The sequence below is a fragment of the Pelobates fuscus genome, chromosome 1, assembly GCF_036172605.1.
Source record: "Pelobates fuscus isolate aPelFus1 chromosome 1, aPelFus1.pri, whole genome shotgun sequence".
Lineage (NCBI taxonomy): Eukaryota > Metazoa > Chordata > Amphibia > Anura > Pelobatidae > Pelobates > Pelobates fuscus.
Window position 1 is genome coordinate 459934324 of NC_086317.1, and position 13605 is coordinate 459947928.

Below are 13605 nucleotides of genomic sequence, written 5' to 3' on the forward strand. Positions count from 1 at the left end.
GCCCTTCAAAGGCTTTTCCACACTATGTCAGCTATTACATCACTTTAGAAACTTTCTTTATGCAATAACAGTAAGAGCTCTCTGAAAGCCAAGTCTTGAGAAAAGTGAGGCAGTCTGGGCACCAATACAACTTTAATGCTTTTAATAGGTTTGGTGTCATTAATATGACATCTTTATAATTTTTGCACAAAAGAAGAAAACAGCTCTGAGTGAGTGGCTTTTAATTCACAACTTGGGTGTAGACATTCAGAAAAACTATAAACAGGTAGTGACATCCTTACTATGTGGCTCCCTTGTTGCAGGGCAGAGGTCGAGGGAGTGTGTGTAAGGCAGATATGGAAAAAAATATTTTACCCCATAAAAAGTCTCCATGGTCCATTACTATACTGCAAAGGAGGCACTGTCTCTGAGCATGTCTGGATACCACCAAATCTTGGTGGCCCTGAAATACTCCCATTTTCTCCACTCCTGGCATCACAACCAGAGTTGATCATTGTGATCCATATTTTTTTTTTTTAGCATGTTTATGATGGATGACATGTTTGAGCTTACGAATGCCAACCAATATCTCGCTGCCAAGTCTGATTCTCACTACAGCAGGAAGAATATGTGGCACCCAACTGACAGCACTGACATGAGGAGATTTTGGGTGCTGTTGCTAGTAATGAGGATTGTGAAAAAAAAACAGTATTAGGTGTAAGGGTAAAAGCACCCCAACCTTTTTTCTCTGAAATGTTATTTTGTCAGCCCTTAATCCCTCGTCATTGCAATCTGAAGATATCCAACGACTTTGTGGAAGACAAGTGTCTTCCTTAGTAGAATCCCACCACAGCCCACAAAAAGTCATCCGTGAGAAAGTGTTCTCTACGTATTATTGCCCTTACTGTCTATCCCTACTTGGCCTATGCTTGTCTGAATGTTTTAAGGTGTAATAGTTTACCGGAGCTAAATTATTAATTTAGAACAAAAAATAAGTTGCAAAAGAGTACTGATAATGGGCAACATCTCAAAGAGCCTGCCCTTCGATGGGTCCCCACTCAGATCTCAAGCTGGTTTTAGCACATTACAAAACGAACCAGGCTATTTGCATATCAGACTGGTCCCTTCTGAAGGGTGGAACAAATCCAAAATGCAGGCAGCTTTTTCTGCACAAGAGATACAGCAATCCCAGACGATCATTTCAACCTTGTTAGACATCGCCAGTGAGGTATAACCAATATCCCTCTAGGCACCGTGAGCAACGGGTCCATGTCTGGATTACCATTTAAACTTGGGGAGAGCAAAAAATAAGTTGCATAGAGTACTGAGTACTAAGAGCTACTGAGTTTCTCTACACTTTTGTCTGTTCTCAGAGTTCTCATATTCTTTATTTTTGAATTAATTCTGGACACTTTGCATGTGGCTCTTTATTATTCTGGATTCCTGACCTTGGCTTGTCCTGATTACACTTTGTCAGCTGCCTGTACAGACGTATTGGTTCGTTTTACCGACTACCCAGATTACTGGATCTCCTGACCTTGTCCTTTCCCTGTTTATTATTATACTCAGCCATTATAAAGTAGCTAGACCAATCAATTCAAAATATCTCATTTGGAATACCCTGGGTTGCCTATTTAAAAAAATATATATATTCCATCATGGGGGGTAAGTTTCATTCATAAACTGCCATACTGCCTCAAACGAGACATAGGTCCAGAAAATCTCTTTGTCAAATTTCCAAGTTGAAAAAGGCATCTAATATTTTGGGCCCTGTTCCTTCCCAAATAAACCTGCAAAGACAGTATATGGGGGCACTTATATGCCTGTGAGACAATGTTGAATACAGTGAGGGAAAAAGTATTTGATCTCCTGCTGGTTTTGAACGTTTGTCCACTGACAACGAAATGATCAGACTATTATTTTAATGGTAGGTGTATTTACAGTGAGAAACAGAATAACAAAAAAAAATCCAGAAAAGCGCATGTCAAAAAAGTTATACATTGACTTGCATGTCAATGAGGGTAATAAGTATTTGATCCCCTATCAATCAGCAAGATTTCTGTCTCCCAGGTGTCTCTCTTAAATCCTAATCTCAGCTTGTTGCCTGTATAAAAGACACATGTCCACAGAAGCAATCAATCAATCAGATTCCAAACTCTCCACCATGGCCAAGACCAAAGAGCTGTCCAAGGATGTAGGATTATAGACCTACACACGGCTGGAATGGGCTACAAGACCCTCGCCAAGCAGCTTGGTGAGAAGGTGACAACAGTTGGTGCGATTATTCGCAAATGGAAGAAACACAAAATAACTGTCACTCTCCCTCGGTCTGGTGCTCCAAGCAAGTTCTCACCTCGTGGAGTTTCAATGATCATGAGAATGGGGAGGAATTAGCCCAGAACTACACGGGAGGATCTTGTTAATGATCTCAAGGCAGCTGGGACCAGAAAAAATTTGATAACACACTACGCCGTGAAGGACTGAAATGCTGCAGTGCCCTCAAGGTCCCCCTGCTCAAGAAAGCACATGCACAGGCCATCTGAAGTTTGCCAATGAACATCTGAATTATTCAGAGGAGAACTGGGTGAAAGTGTTGTGGTCAAATGAGACCAAAATCAAGCTCTTTGGCATCAACTCAACTCGCCATGTTTTGAGGAGGAAGAATGCTGCCTATGACCCCAAGAGCACCATCCCCACCGTCAAACATGGAGGTGAAAACATTATGCTTTGGCTGTGTTTTTCTGCTAATGGGACAGGACAACTGCACCGCCTCAAAGGGATGATTGACGGGGCCATGCACCGTCTAATCCTGAGTGAGTACCTCTTTCCCTCAGCCAAGACATTGGAAATGGGTTGTTAAAGAGTTTTCCAGCATGACAATGACCCAAAACACACAGCCAAGGCAACAAAGGAGTGGCTCAAAAAGAAGCACATTAAGGTCCTGGAGTGGCCTAGCCAGTTTCAGGACCTTAATCCCACAGAAAATCTGTGGAGGGAGCTGAAGGTTCGAGTTGCCAAACGTCAGCCTCAAAACCTTAATGACGTAGAGAGGATCTGCAAAGAGGAGTGGGACAAAATCCCTCCTGAGATGTGTGCAAACCTGGTGGCCAACTACAAGAAACATCTGACCTCTGTGATTGCCAACAAGGGTTTTGCCACCAAGTACTAAGTTGAAGGGGTCAAATACTTATTCCACTCATTGACATGCAAATCAATTTATAACTTTTTTGACATGCGTTTTTCTGGATTTGTTTTTGTTATTCTGTCTCACTGTTAAAATACACCTTCTATTAAAATTATAGACTGATCATTTCTTTGTCAGTGATCAAATGTTCAACATCAGCAGGGGATCAAATACTTTTTTACCTCACTGAATTTAGACATTTTTGCGCTAACAGTAAGATGAAATTTCCTTTGAAAATGGAATTCATGTACCGTATATACTCGAGTATAAGCCGACCCGAATATAAGCCGAGGCCCCTAATTTTACCCCAAAAAACTGGGAAAACTTATTGACTCGAGTATAAGACTAGGGTGAGAAATGCAGCAGCTACTGGTAAATGTCTAAATAAGATTAGATCCTAAAAAAAATATATTAATTGAATATTTATTTACAGTGTGTGTATAATGAATGCAGTGTGTGTGTATGAATGCAGTGTGTGTATGAGTGCAGCGTATGTATGAGTGCAGCGTGTGTATGAATGCAGTGTGTGTGTATGAGTGCAGTGTGTGTGTATGAGTGCAGTGTGTGTGTGTGTGTGTGTGTGTGTGTGTGTGTGTGTGTGTGTGTGTGTGTGTTGCAGAGCCTTGGTGGGGGGTGGGCATTTTTTTTTTTTCTTTTATTATTTTATTTTTTTTATTATTATTTTTTATTTTTTTATTTAATTTAATTATTATTTTTGTATTATTATTTTTTTTTTTTTTTATTATTACTAATTTTTTTTTTCATCCCCCCTCCCTGCTTAATACATGGCAGGGAGGGGGGCTCTCCTTCCCTGGTGGTCCAGTGGCATTGGCAGTTCAGTGGGGAGGAGGGGGCTGTCAGAGAGCTTACTTACCTGTCCTGCAGCTCCTGTCAGCTCTCTCCTCCTCCGCGCCGTCCGTGCAGCTCCCTCTGACAGCTCCCACTGTAAGTCTCGCGAGAGCCGCGGCTCTCGCGAGGCTTACACTGGGAGCTGACCGAGGTGCTGAACGGACGGCGCGGAGGAGGAGAGAGCTGACAGGAGCTGCAGGACAGGTAAGTTACAGCTCTGCCAGCCCCCCTCTCCCCCAGTCTGTATTATGGCAATGCAAATTGCCATAATACAGACTATTGACTCGAGTATAAGCCGAGTTGGGGTTTTTAAGCACAAAAAATGTGCTGAAAAACTCGGCTTATACTCGAGTATATACGGTAATTGAAAAAGCACAAATAAAAGTAAACACTAAATGTGGCATGTATTTTAGATAACAAGGCTTGACCAAACAACTCAACATATGCCACTTGGTATACCCTGGGTTACCTACTTTTAAAAATGACACGCTATCATGGGGTAATTCTCTTTCCTGAGCTGCCACACTGTCTCAAATGTGACATAGGCCCAGAAAATCACTTTGTCATATTTTCAAGTTGAAAATTATATCTAATATATTTGACAAATAGCTCAAATCTAGGTTTTGTTTTGCCTCAAAACTTAGGTTAAAGTTTTATTGGTGTCAGGAGTGTCTACTTAAACGTGAAGCATAAAATTATTACTAGGGTTATTCGCTTAAGTAAGAATTCAAAGTGAGTTTCAAATTTAAGGTAAAAATAGCTAAACTGGAAACATGATAACCTAACAGATATATTATACTGAAACCATATTTCAAGATGACATTTGCACAGTTTTAGTCTTCAAACTTTTAGGCTATGGCAAGCCTTTGCTCAAGGTACCTCTCATCGTTTCAAATCTAAACCTCCTTTTTCGATATATGACCGCAAGCTTTAGTATTGTGACCCCACAGGGTTCCTGTTACCCTCCTCCACTCTCAATTCCGCAATCCTACAATTGCCCACTCCATCTACTGACCAGCACAGCTTAGAAGTCCATTCCACATTCCTTCCCACAATGCAATATTCTCTCTTTTCCTCAATACCATATCCCTCTTTATCCCTAGCTGCTACATCCTGCTATATTGTGAAAACATAGCTCTGCTCCACTCCACAAATGTATTTTTTTAATCTAAGGTCAAGTATTTTTTTTTTTTTTTTACTGAATTGTTAATGGAATGAACACAACATTTTAGTTGTTTATCATAAAGGAATGCCATTTATAAAAAAAATAAATAAAAAAAAATGCATTCAGCCTCTGGCTGAAGAAAATTTACACTGCACACATTTTTAATTTTCTTTTCATTTTAGAGTGAAACTTTCTCAAACAATAATTGAAATTTGCAAATATGAAATATCTCTTAGTGTAATATACGAACAAATCTGGAAGCAAAGCTGCAATTTAATCACAAACCAACAGGAATTATTTATATATTTTTTTAAAGTAGGTATTTTTTTATATAAATCTAAAATATGCAGTTAAAAGGAAATACTGTTATATTTATCCAAATATCAAAATCCATTTTATTTCATTGTTAAAGGGACACTCCAGGCCCCCATGTGTAGAATGTAAGATTCCTCAATGATTACTGACTCACTTTCTTCCCTGTAACATCGGAATTCTACTTTTGCAAGTCAGCACTTTTTTTTGTACTGCCCATCAATCTGTCCCATCAGACCCTATAGCAACCCTATACACACTTGTTAAGCTGAAGCTTTTTAATACATATTTTTTTAAATGACCCATAAAGTCACCTAAATAAAGGCACGTCATCTAAGTAAGGTGGTCTGGGTGCAGTGGTCCTGTCATTTTAGCCCTGCGTAAAATACGTAAAATATTGCAGTAAAATATTAGAGACTGCAATGTTTACTTTGAAGGGTTAAAGGGACACTATAGGCAACCAAACCACTTCAGCTCATTGAAGTGGTCTGGGTGCAATGTCTCAATTCTCTTAGTCCTGTAATGTAAAACATTGCATTTTTTTTAAAAACAGCAATGATTACGTTGCAGGACTAAGACAGCCACTACAGGTGCTTCTTGCAGTTTCATGGAGTTTGACGCTGTGCATGAAGATGTCCAGCGTCAGAGAAATCCCCATAGGAAAGCATTGAGCAAATGCATCAAAACAAAATCAAATAGTACACTGACCGCATTTCACTCTTTCAAATATCATCAAAACATTATCCAAAACTAGGTGCCCTGTGCAGAAACAAATCCTGCCTAAGCCCCGTGGTAAGGAAACAGATTGTGCAACAAATTCAAATGCCGGTCATTGAATATGGGCATGTAGTGTATTCAACTCTGCAAACCCACTTCAAGGACCTGCATTGACTTTGCATGCACATTAGCTCCTCCCATCGTATGATGTCAGAGGAGGCAGAACGCGACCCAGCACCGAGGGGCATCAGTGCTGCAATTGGGTAAGTGAATAAAGAGTTTTTACTGAAGGTGGGGCCGTGATGATGGGGTGGGAGGACCAGAGTGTACTATAGTGTTAGCAATACAACTTTGTATGCTACACTATAGTTTTCCTTTAAGTCCACCTCTAGTGGCTGTCTTCATAAAGGCCACAAGAGGAGCTTCCTGTTACTGAACTGAGTGAAACTCGGTTTTAGAGACAAATGCTGTTGATTACAGCATTTGGTTGGTTGAGCACAGCAATGGTCAGCACATGCCGAGTTCTGATCCATTCATTCTATATGAGAAGATTGTAGGAGATCAGCTTGGATGCTGACATCGCCCGAGGTAGAACTGTAGGCTACAGCAGAGGAGCTTTAGCACTGGAAACGAGGTGAATAAACTTTAGTTAACATAATTTGATGCAGCAAATGGGGTTTCTACATTGCTATAAGGAAAAGTATAGTCCAAAAATAATTGTTATATTCGGAACTATAGTTATCCTTTAATTTGAATTAAACTGAAATGCAATTAGAATCCATTAGAATGCGTGAAAATATTTACTTACATCTCCACATTTTTGTGAACTAGTAAAATATTTGCTGGCACACCCACTTATCTATGGTGACCCTTCTTTAATGTTATTTGTGAAAGTTCACTTATATATAGATGATGAAGAAAAATCCCAATCCACCAAAAGATTTTCTAGAAATATGCAGTCTACCTTTCTAATAGAGAGTTTATTAAATCCTTGTATTTAAAAAAAAAATAAAAAAATGTTGTGATTGCATAACATTGAGCAGTTGTTCTAAAATCGTTCACTGTCATACAGAGAGCAAACGTGGCTGTGAAACAATTAAAGTTATCAGCTATTAAAATAAAAAAGTATAACCCTTCGCTTTTTGATTTACGGACTTAATATACACATCAATAAAGCCATCGTTTATGCTCTACTGTGCTTCCATTTGTTGTGCATCATTAAAACTCACATGTTCTAAATTAAAAAGATAAACACTAATCCTTCGTTTTACACCATGTCCATTATTTGGTTTGAGTGGCAATTTCTACAATCTCCATCAGAATAGCCAATTTCGAAGTCTGTGCATTGTTATTGAAATGTATCCGTGTGCAATTACCTCCTTTGAATAGCACGTTATGTAACTAATTGATCGTTAATCATTGTACTCAAAGATATCATAATCTGAGGTCATAGGGTATATAAAACCTCTGATTACATGCTAATCATCAGAAATTTAAAAATTTAATGTTTTCCACTCTAATCACAGTGTGTGCAATATATTATTTTATTTTCTGCATAAAATGATACAATTGGAGTGCATGCAGGTTTGTTTTATCATAAAGTGAATAAAAATAGCCAGAACCAAGCACTCATGCCCATTGTGTTTATTTATAACCCTATTCTTTTTTTTTTTTTTTAATGGAAAGCTAATTTTTTTAAATATATTTTCATTGCTTAAGACAAGAGCTGTTCCTATTTCATGTCTTACAGTAAACATTGAGCTATAATTGTCAGTAAGCTCGCACCTTGTTAAGAAGCTGTTATAAAACATATTGGACGATTTATCACGGTGCAAACAGGTGCTATTCTGGGCCAAACGTGCTAATTGGTAATCACCATGGAAACCAATAGAATACCTCTTGTGTTTTAGCACTTTGCACCAATAATAGCACCTATTGTGCCTTAATAAGTCTTCCCGTGTAGTTTATTCACTAAACACAAACACGTAGTGAACTGAAAGCCAAAGTGCAATATTTATAGATTTTAGGTATTTTTAAGAAAATAAATACACAAATATTTTCCAGTCCAATTTAATTGGCATAGGCTTGGAGTATCCAGTCGGTCCTCTCACACCTCGCCCCTCTGCCAGTCCTTACATTGGCTCCCTGTATCCTATAGGAGTCAATTCAAAGTGCTAACCCATACATTTAAAGCACTGAACAATTCCAGCCCCTCTTATATCTCTTCACTGATCCAGAGGTATGCCCCTCCTCGTACCCTCCGCTCTGCCCGCGACCACCTCCTGACCGCTGCTCGCACCCGTACGGCCAACTCACGCTTGCAGGACCTCTCACGGGCGGCTCCTCTCCTATGGAATAACTTGCCTACTGCCATCAGACTCTCCCCTAGTCTTCAATCATTTAAGAAGGGCCTTAAAACCCATCTCTTCAGGAAAGCGTATGGCCTCCCAGAGTAATCTCTCCCTTACATACCTGTCTCTTGCTCTCCTATGGGATAGTGCTTTGCTCTCTCCTCCAGCTCTGCTTCACTCCTACTTGATATTTCCTATCCTAATGTTTCTAATACCCCACCTCCTATAGACTGTAAGCTAATTTGAGCAGGGTCCTCTTCAACCTATTATTCCTGTAAGTTTTCTTGTAATTGTCTTATTTATTGTTACATCCCCCCCTCTCAAAATATTGTAAAGCGCTACGGAATCTGTTGGCGCTATATAAATGGCAATAATAATAATAATAATAATAATAATAACCCTGTGTCAATATGTCACTGTCCATGCATCTGCAACCAAGCAGAGAGGGAGCTTATGGAGTTCCAGAGTTCACTACTAGTCTGCTACTAGTAGTAGTGAGATATCTGAAACTAGTATGATAGGAGCAGATTCTTCTGAAGTGAGTGTGTTTGTTTAGGACCAGCAGGTGACAATATGTATGAAGTTCAGGTCTATCCCTAAGTTTAGAAGAGATAGTGGATGAAATGACATTTCTGTATGGAAATATATTGGTGTAAAGAATGTGAAATTGTTTGTTACCATCACACAATTAATAATGTATTTATTGTATTGAGTTTACCAAAGCTATAGGAGCATCATTGCAGGTGTTGCACAGCGATTATATTCACACTGGCCTCTTGCGTCTCCAGACTACCATGGAGCCTTTACTGGATAACCCACCATGCCTGACAGGAAAGGGCTTGGTTCCAGAATGCTGTTGCCATATAGTGGATGTATTCTGCTATCGACAGGTATCTCATTTTGTCAGCTCCATTCCATGAAGAGAGACGTGTCCATCAAGTTCAGCCTTTCTCACATGTGTTCTTGCTGTTGATCCAAAAAAAGTAAAAAAAAAAACCAAAAAACAGTTTGAAGCATTTCCAATTAACTAGGAAAGAATTCCTTCTTGACCCCAGAATGGCAGTCAGATGTCTCCTTGGATCAAAAAGCTTTTACCCCACTAATTGGAAATTATATCCCTGTATATTGTGCACATATTTATCCAATTCTGTGTGTTTAGACATCTGTATGTACCTCTTCAGGCAGATAAATCCACATTCTTATTGTTCTTACTGTAAAAAAAAAACCTTTCCTTTGTCTTAGACGTAATCTCCTTTCTTCCAGTCTAAATGCGTAACCTTGTGTCCTTTGCATAGTCCTGTTTATGACCTTATGACATTTGAGTCCTATTGTGTACTGACTGCTCGTGTCACGGAATTTAAATTTGGAATTCAATCTAACTTCCTGATAATTCTCACTTTAGTGAATAACTCTATTAGTCAAATAATCAAGTTGAACAAACAACTGTGAGCTATGAATCCTGAGATCGCAAGACCTTTGGTAGAGACTGTACATGCCAACTAAACTGCTCAATGGTCCAAAGTAGCCATATGTCCAGAGGCAAACTAGTAATATGAAGGACAATTGTAGTGCTTGTAACCCTCAGGAAAAAGTTTATAGAATGTGTAGTGCCTGGCCTCTGAAGAATCCTGAGATAAAATAACTCAATGAAGATACCAGTATGAATAGACCCAATAGAATAAAAAAAAAAAAAAAAAAAACTCATTATTGGAGAAGTGTGTTTTTACGTTTAAACTGTGCAGCCAGTACGGCATCACTCCAAGACCATGCTATTCCAAATCCAGATTGTTTTACAATCGTTGTCAAGACTTGATTGTTGCCGCTGTTCTTTGCAATGACTAATCACGATCAGACATCAGGTTCCAGCTGTAATAATACACAATGAATAGCAATAAAACATTCTTAAATATCAATTTTTAATCCCCATCATTTAGTTTTTAGGAAAATAAATATTATTAATAGATCATTTACAAATATCAATGTTCACAAACATTGTATGGTATATACATTTCAAATGACTAATATTTCCTAATAAAATACTGAACCTTAGATATTAACAGAAATTTGAGAATTAACCCCCTAATGGCCACAATGTCTGATCTTAAGTATACTGTTTATCCATGAGTATCCGGCAAATGTCAAACAGAATTTGTTCCATCTGTTTATTTGAAATAGTAAACAAATGACCAACTATTTAGTATATTTTTCTCCCAGACGTTCTAGAATAGTTAAAGGAACACTCTAAGAAGCAGAACCATTAAACCGTAATCTAGTGGCCTTGGTGCATATAGACTGTCCTTGTAGTCTCTGCAATGCAAACACTGCCTTTTCTGTTAAAAGGCAGTCTTTGCGTTGTGTTTTGAGGCCACCTCTAGCGGTTGTCACTCAAACAGCCACTAGAGGCACTTGCTGGAGTGGTGCTGCAGTATTTGAGGACCAACACTCTGCATGAAGATGCAAAATGCTCACTATTGAGAAAGTGCATATCTATGAGGAATTGCTGATTGGTACAGCAGTTGATTTCCACACATGCACACTAATCAGTAATGATGATGTCAACAAAGGGAGGAACGTTGGCAGACTATAGGCTAGAAAATCAATTAAATGTAATTATTTAAGGGTAGGCAGAAATCTGAATTGGAAAACACTATAATTGTGTGGATACATGTTAGTACGTTTCGTTAAAGTGTTCCTTTAAATGCTGTTGTATATGCTTGATATAATTTAGTATATGGTTATTAGATTAAAACTGAAGAAGTTCTGAAGAAGAGCAAATGCATTTTGGGCTATTTTTGGGAACACTCGGGCATTTGTTTTTGGGTGAAAAGGTTTTTTTTTTTTTTTTTTTTGAATTCTTTATTTTTGGTGTGCAGGTGAGTACATACAGTTTTCATACGCCACAACAGCGTGCATTTATATTGGAACATAAGCAAGTAAAACAGTGGCAGCAAGAAATTGCACAATATTTTTTAAATAAGCATGTTGACAGATTAGACAGTAATGAATGAGTTACCATGAACAGTTTGCTAAATGACTCGTCTGGTTCAGCGCGCCTTAAGGGAACTGATTATAAGTTTAAAGGGTACTTCGCTGATGGGTTTAGACATCAAAGTTTGGGTAACCCAGAGTACTATTCTGGTCATGTCGCAAGGCATAGTTTGACTTATTGTATACCAAGCCGTTAACTGACAAGTGAGGCTTGAATAAAGGTAGGTCGTAAATGAGTGAAACAAAGCAGACATATTAAAACGTTTAAACCTCGCTCTAGCGCTTGTTTTAGCGTGACCTTAACATGGATACGTTTTAGAGAAACGTCTCTATACCTCCTAATATAATATGATATTACCTAATGCCGTACCATGTGTTGCCTGTAATCGTTATGCTAGTGGTGTTTGGGCTAAGAGTCCTTATTTCATGGAAGGTGGAGTTGGACCTTGTTTGTCCCAGAGATAATCGTTGACAAGCGTGGAAATAATAATAGTAAAATTAAAAAAAAAAATTAAAAAAAAAAAAAAAAAAAGGGGGAAAACAAAGCAGCAAAAATAAACCTCGTCTAATAGGACATGTATGTAAATAGTGTATCTTCAGGTACTGAGCCACTGAGGTCAAGCCCGTCCTCCCATGTCTCCTCGAGTATCGGGAGTTGTCTACCTGTAGGTATGTATGGCATATGACGTGTCCGGGGTTTCTGTGCCTAGTGGGGGGCCTGTGTGATGCCCGGGTATCGTCGGATAGTGAGTGTCTCTGGGGATCCCCTATGGACATGGATATGGGTATGGAGGGCGGTGGGAGTTGTCTCCGCATTGGAAGCTAGGTGAGCTAGGTGAGGGCCAGATTCTTGTTCTTGATCTGTGTTGTCGGGCAGAAAGGCTTGTTTGGGGTGTCCCCATGGTGGTGGTGAAGTGAGGGGTTTGACAGTACCTAAAGAGGGTCCGGATGGTAGTGTGTGGTGTGTGGGTGTCATTGGATGGGGGAGTGCGGTCATCCGCAGAGAGGGGCTATTGTCCCCGGTTTTTCGTGTTTGGTTCAGGGTCAGTGCTAGAGGTCAAAGTCCCGGTAGTATGTTATAGAGTCCCAGTCTTTTCAAGTGGTGGACTTGGCTTTAGGAGCTCCTGCTTGCCTCCTGGGAATGAATTCCGCTGCGCCTGCTGTGCACCAAGTCTGTGGGGTCTTGTGTCTGTCCGCCGGAGTTGGTAGTGCTAGAGAGTCCGCTGGGAGCTGTAGCTCTCGTAGTATCACTGGTGCCTCCTGTATGCTGCGTATTGTAAGCGCGGAGTCTCCCTTGGTGATTTGTAGGGTATGTGCTGGGCCCCATCGGTACCTGATGCCGTGTGTTCGCAGGAGGGCTGTCAATTGTTGTAAGGATCGCCTCCACGCCAACGTCGCTCCTGATAAATCAGGGTAAAATGAGAGAGACATGTCCTCGAAGAGGTAGGACGGTTGATCCCTGGTACTTTTCAGTACCGCTGTCCTGTCCCTGTATGTCTGGAACTGCAAAATAACGTCCCGTGTAGCAGTGGCAGGGGCCCCAGTGGGCTTCGGTATACGGAAAACTCCATCTATTGTCACCGCTTTAGCTGTTTTTGGAGTCAGCAGAGCTGTAAGGAGTCGCCTGGTAAGGTGGGGGAGTTCGGTATCAGGTATGCTGTCGCTGATGCCCCTGATCTTAAGGTGCTTCATGCGGTGTTTGTCTTCGAGTGTTGCAAACCTTAGCTCTGTTTGTCCTGCCAGCGTTTTCAGTTCTTGGACTTCTTGCTGCAGCGTTTGCATTTTGGTGTTGTGGGCGGTCATGGAGACTTCCACGGTCCCAATGCGGCCTGTCAAGCCTTGCAATGCGTCTCTGATCGAGGCAACATCCGCCGCGATCTTTGTATGGTGTTCTGCCATTAGCTCTCTTATGGCTTCCATGCTTACAGGCGTGGTGGCCTTGGCCGGCGGTGAATGCTGCGTTTTGGCCGGTGGTGGCTGAGGGTGACCCGGAGGGAGTTCCTCCTCTCCTTCGTCCGAGGATTCTTCGAAAAAATCAGAGCACCCGCCATGGAGGGACG